This window comes from Colobus angolensis, unplaced genomic scaffold (assembly GCF_000951035.1).
Source record: "Colobus angolensis palliatus isolate OR3802 unplaced genomic scaffold, Cang.pa_1.0 Scaffold320, whole genome shotgun sequence".
Taxonomy (NCBI): Eukaryota; Metazoa; Chordata; class Mammalia; order Primates; family Cercopithecidae; genus Colobus; species Colobus angolensis.
This window is the reverse complement of record NW_012116489.1, coordinates 3,015,280-3,021,986: the sequence shown is the minus strand read 5'-3', so window position 1 is coordinate 3,021,986 and position 6,707 is coordinate 3,015,280.

The window sequence follows — 6,707 nt, the reverse complement described above, 5'->3', positions numbered from 1 at the left end:
CAAACATTTTGGCAAGTGGTAACGTTGAAAAGAATGAGCTTTCAAGAAGGGGATTTTAAAGGAAAGAAAGAAACAGAATAATAATTTGAGAGAAAATATGAAGATCAGTAAGGACATTGATTCCATGTCCCAAGAAGAGTGGGTGCATGTTAACAGACAATCTCAGTTTGAGAGGAATACAAAGAAAGCAGTGTCCACAAAGGAGAGAGCAAAGTTTGCCTTATGTGAAGGAGTTTGTAATTTCTTGAGAAGAGGATAAAGGTATAAGAAAGTTTATTGCTCAATGACCATAGGTTCCAGAGATTTTGAGAGAGAAGGAAGAATCTCATAGAGAAATAAGATTAAGCATTATTGCTGGGCACAGCAGCTCACACCTATAATCCCAGCACTTTGGGAGGCTGAGTTGGGCAGGTCGCTTGATCCTAGGAGTTTGAGACCAGCCTGGGCAACACAGTGAGACCCCATCTCTACAAAAAGTAGAAAAATTAGCTGGGTATGGTGACTTGCAGCTGAAGTCCTAGCTACTTTGGAGGCGGAGGTGAGAGGATCACCTGAACCTGGGAGGTTGAGGCTGCAGTGAGCCATGATCACACCACTGCTTTCTGATCTGGGTAAGAGATTGAGACTTTGCCTCAGAGTAATAATAATGGTAATAGTAAATAAAATAAAACAGTATTGGATGAGAGCGTGGAAATGTATGATCTAGTACATCTTGGACTTCCTTTATTGACTGAAATCAACAGGGAAATGTTACACAAATGATGTTGGTCCAATAATATCAAGTGTTAGAGTTGAACCTTGGGTCTGGCAATGTAGCCCCCCAGGCTCAAGGGTGGTGGCAGGAATATAGGTGACTGAATGCAATGTTGTGCTATCTATTGGATAATAGTTGTTGTAGGAGCTCCAAACAACTGCTCTGCCATGCTTCAGATTTAAGGCAAATAAATAGTAGACTATGTAGGAGTATAGTAGAACTCTGCTTATCAGAAACCCCAGGACTTGAAGGGAGAAGGGTGAAGACTGACTTGATGAAGGGATTGGCTAGATTGGGTGGTGGATATCACTAGTTTGGTGAGGGTGGCATGAGAATGAGATAGTAATGTTTGTTTATAAAGAAGAAAAATGTTATACATTGTGTTAAAATAATTTTCACTTAGGTAATTAGTAATTAAACCATTTTTCAGACTTGATTCAGTCATCATGTCTGACTTTTTCATATTATACGTCTAGTAGATAATGGATCTATGAATATTGTTTCAGGGCCTCATGTAGGATGTCTACAATATAAACCTAGCGTGCTTTCTTTGATGTATTTGCAATTCAGTTGAAATAATAAATCTAGACATAAATCAATAAATGTTAATTCCCGTAAGATTCAACTGGGAATAAATGTGACCAGAATCCAATCATTTTTTACTTTCTAATGACAAAAGAACATTAGTAAATGCTGAATGTCCAATTTTATAATTATGCCTTTAGTGCTAGAACTGCTAATTTAACAGTTATAATCTGAAAGTCCTTTTGGTACTCGAGTACTCTGTGGTCATATTCTTCTTATTTTTTGAAGAAATAAGTCTGCTAGATATCATAACGCCTGAAATTTACATTTAGAATGGTGACACATTCTATTATTCTTAAATTGCTTTAAAGTCCAGTTCAATTCTAGCTTAGTTAGGATGTGAAGAAGATAGTAAATCAAATAAATACTATTCTTATGATAATTTTCAAAGCTTCCCAGTTCTAGTTTGAAATTAGTAGAGGCCCACTGCTTTCAAGAAATCAGCATGGCAGAAACTCTCTTTTTTGAGAACAGAAGGTAATTATTTGGCCTGAACTCATAATTCCTAACTTTTACACTGTAGTTTTAGGAAGACCTTATTGCAAAGCAATGACATATAATTGCATATCATGTCTCCCCTTGGATGACACTGCAGGAAGAAAGTCAGTAGGCCCTGTCTTCCCTCTTTCTTGCTTTTTTCCTTGCAACCACCCCCCACCAGTTCAGTAAGTACATCTTAATTTATTCTACATATTGCCTTCATCTTTGTTTATAGTAAAGGTAAATGAATCGGGACCCAGTGAGATTCCAGATGGGCGAGATTCACAGGCTCTGTTGAATCATCTCTAGGATACCATGACTTCCATTTTCTTGGAAGAAGTAAAACCTTGAGAGACGCATAACAATAATAATTTGAGTGGTAGAAATACTATGCACAGAGGATTACAATAAAGAGAGAATTTGTAGGCCAGAATAACAACAAAAAAGAACCCATTCCATTAAGGAGCCAACTTAAAGCATCACAAGGAAAATTAAAACCTGGTTCTTCTTTAAAGACTTGTTGCAGCCAGGAAATAATTCAGGATTTAGCCCAAATTGTAGACAGATAATAAAAATTCAGCAACAGTGGTCAGGGCTAGAATCTAAATTTTTCTCTCTCTAGTTTTGCCATTTCTATCAATAATAAATGAAAGCAGGCCAATTTATTTGCAAAATAAATTTTGGTCTCATTATATTTGCCTTGGTCATTTGCATGAAGTACAGCAAGAATAGTGATCAGTCATTTAGAAGTATTTTAAGTTGGTTTGGCTGGAACATTCATAAGGAGTTTTAGATTTAACTTTTTGTTTTTTTCTTTTGATGAGGGAGTCTCGCTCTGTAGTCCGGACCAGCACGATCTCTGCTCACTGCAAGCTCCGCCTCCTGAGTTCAAGCCATTCTCCTGCCTCAACGTCCCTAGCAGCTGGGACTACAGGAGCCCACCACCACGCCCAATTAATTTTTTTGTATTTTTAGTAGAGACGGGGTTTCACTGTGTTAGCCAGGTTAGTCTTGATCGCCTTGACCTCGTGATCCGCCCGTCTCGGCCTTCCAAAGTGCTGGGATTACAGTGTGAGCCACCGCGCCCAGCCTAGATTTAACTTTTTAAAAACCTCAAGGCCAGAAACCAAGCCAAGGACTTGCCATTAGACTGTGCTTCTTATATATGTACAAATTCCATGTCTCTTGAGGTCCCAAAATATCTTGAGGCTCCCGGGCCTTTTTGAAAGTGACATTCTTTTTACTTACTACAAGTCAGAAACTTTGCACGGGAATCATTTAGACGAGGTACCAGGCCAGCCTTTCCAAGGGGCTTTTTATTGGCTCTATAAAGTTGGCTTCAATTCCTCAGTCTGGTCATATCTGAAAACATGCCATTTCAGTCAAAGTCTTGGTAAAATAACTAGTGTCTCCAGTTTTATCCTGTTACAAAATAAAACAGATTCTTACTGAACTTATGCAAATAATTATATTTCTCTAAAAGAAGAATACTCATGAATAGTTTCCAAGTTTTGGAGATCTTGGATAGAAAGAAGGTAAATTTTGCTCACAAAAATATACTGTACTCAATCTTGGTAAGCTATAAATATCTCAACATAAAAAGGTTTTCTTGAGGCTTTTTCAAACAGAGTAGCAGCTTCCAAACAGGATGTCATTTGTTCACCTTTAAATTGTCATCCATAAGTCAAATCGGAATTGAAAAAGTCAGGCCAAGGCAGAAAAAGTCAGGCCAAGGAGAAAAAGTAGCTCCCTGATTCTTAGAATCTCCTCCTTGTGCTCCCCAAGTAGCAAGGTCCTGTACAAATCATTTCCATTTTATTATGGAAGTCTTTTGTGCACTGCTGTTTCCATTTGCGGAAGGGTACTTTCCCATAGCAATGCAGTAAATGCCCCGAAAGCGGGAAGTTCTCTCCTCTAATGCGCTAGTAGTCGCTGTTGGGAGGTACTCACAGGCTTTTGCCATCAGTCCCAGTGAACATTCCACAAAGGGCTCTGAAGTGGAGGATTCCTCCCTACCAGCACTCTCAGCTTTCACCCTAAACTCTAGGCTTGGACAATCTTACTAGCTCCCATTTAGCACGTTCAGTTAATATTGCTCACAGGGCTGATTTATACGTCCTGTTTTACAGTCCTAGGCAGGGGAAACATTTCTCAGACACAATATCCATTTCCACGAAACGTTTAGGTAAAGGATACACAACTACTTTACATAAAACCTGCTTAAACATTTCAGCTTTCATTGTATAATCCTATCAGCCTTTGCATTTTATGTTTTGGTTCCAGGAATTCATTTTTTCCACCGCATACCATTTTACTATCTAGTAAAAAAGGATTTAGATTTCCAGCAGGGGGACGAGCCAAGTGGCGGTCGGGGTGGAGGCTTTGTCAGTCTTTTCTTGATTAACCCACCCAAGTTATCTCTTTGAAGCCCTTCTTATTACACTGGAGGGAATGGGGAATGAAGCTCTACCCATCTCCCCCAAGAAAAGTGGTTGTGGTACTCACAACGCCTGACAAGTATCTGTAAGGAAATGTTTTCTGTAATTTCTAATTTCAGTCCTTTTGCTTGTCTGGCTTCCTTTATACTTTGGAGGGGAGTAGTAAGGTAAGTGAAGCAAACGTTATCAACGAGCCCTATATTGTTGTTCAAACACCTTGCTTTAGAATGTGTCACAGGATAGCTTGAGAAACTTAGAAAAAATCTCAGGAACTGAGAGGGAGTGTTCAAGTTTAAAATACTGTTACAGGAACAGTGTGGTGCACTTGCCTGTAATCCCAACACTTTGGGAGACTGAGGTGGGAGGATGGCTTGAGGCCAGGACTTTGAGACCACCCTAGGTAGCATAGTAAGGCCTCATCACTACAAAAATAAAAATAAAGATAAAATAAAATAAGGTTACGATTGTACTCAGAATAAAACACACACACACACACACATATATATATATTTGAAGTTTTAGGTAATATTTATATTCAAGATTTCCCCCTCAGAATCGAAAACTGTTACCTGCCTTCTTCCTAGACATGAAGCCAGTTGTTTCAATAGATAGCAAATGTGAGTAACAAATTCTTATTTTTTTATTCAACCCCAGATAATTTTTTCTACATTCTGCTACTAAGCCTAAATTTTAAAACCATTTTTAGTTTTTAAATTTCCAGTGTATCCTTCTCATGAATTGTAAACATTTACTGCTATTTTCTGTAATGTCTTTATTGAGACATAATTTACATACCATACAATTCACCCACTTAATGGGTATAATTTAAATTTTTAAAATATAATCACAGAATTTTACAACAATTACCACAATCAACTTTAGAATATTTATCGCCTCAAAAAGAAACCCTGTACACTTTGGCTATCAACTTCTAATCTCTCTCCTTCAGCTCCAACCCTAACCAACCACAGATCCACCTTCTATCTCTATATGTTTGCCTAGTCTGGACATGCCATAAAAATGGAATCATAATATGTGGTCATTTGTGACTGGCTTCTTACACTTAGCAGAATATTTTCAAGGTTCATCCATGTTATAACATCTATTATTACTTCATTCCCTTTTCATGCCCAAATAATATTCCATTGTTTAGATATGCCACATTTTGTTTGCCCATTCATCAACTGATGAGCATTTACATTGTTTCCTACTTTTGGCTAACACAAATGATGCTGCTATAAATATATGTGTGTAAGTGTTTTTGTGGACACATTTTAAAAAATTTATCTTAGGTATGTATTTAGGAGTAGACTGCTGAATTAATGACAATGTTATTGTTTAACTTTGTAAAAAACTGCAGCTTGTTTTCCAAATTGGCCAAACCAGTTCGTATCCCCACCAGAAGTGTATGTTGCTTTCGGTTTCCTTGACATCATTTGTTATTACCTGACTTCTTGCTTATACCTATCTTTGAGGGTGTGAAGTGTTATCTCACTGTGGTTTTGATTCATATTTACTTAATAATTAATGATGTTATACATCTTTTCATGTGCCTCTTGGCCATTTATATATCTTCTTTAGAGAAATGTCTATTTGAATCCTTTGCTTATTTTGAAATTGCCTTATTTCTCTTTTTTTGTGGTTGTAAAAGTTCCTTACATATATTCTCGATACAAGTACTTTATGAGATATACAATTTTGCAAATTTTTTTTCCCATTGTGTGAGTTCTATTTCCCTTTTTCAATAGTATCCTTTGAAGCACGACATTTTACATTTTGAGAAAATGCAATTTCTGTACTTTGTATTTTCTTGTTTGTGGTTTTGGTGTAATATCTAAGAATCAATTGTCAAATCTGTGGTGATGAATATTTTAAGTCTTAATTTTTACCTGTTTTAGTAGTTATATTTTTAATAGATACTTTTAAAAATCTTTTTTTTTTTTTGAGACAAAGTCTCACTGTGTTGCCCAGTCTGGAGTGCAGTGGCACCATCTTGGCTCACTGCAACCTCCATCCTCCAGGCTACCTAAAAAAACTTTCTGACCAAAAATATTTTAATTAAGAAATGCTGTGTGAAGTACAGGAATATCTAAAACATATTTCTAATACTTTCTGCTTAGTATTTTCCCAAACTATGGTACATCAAAAAATAATAAAGTTGTTGCATGAAATCAGCATCATGACTAACATGGTCTTTATACCCATCTTCTATTGCCTTGTTTGTTAGTGACAGTTTTGATTACTCTCTTCTGAATATAAAAGTAATATATGTTCAACATGAAAAATGTAAAATTTGGGAAAATGTGAAGAATTTGAAAATATTCTTTCTTTCTTTTCTTTCTTCTTTCCTTTTTTCTTCCTTTCCTCCTTTCTTTCTCTTTCTCTCTCCCTCCCCTCCTTCCTTCCTTCCTTCCTTCCTTCCTTCCTTCCTTCCTTCCTTCTTTCCTTCA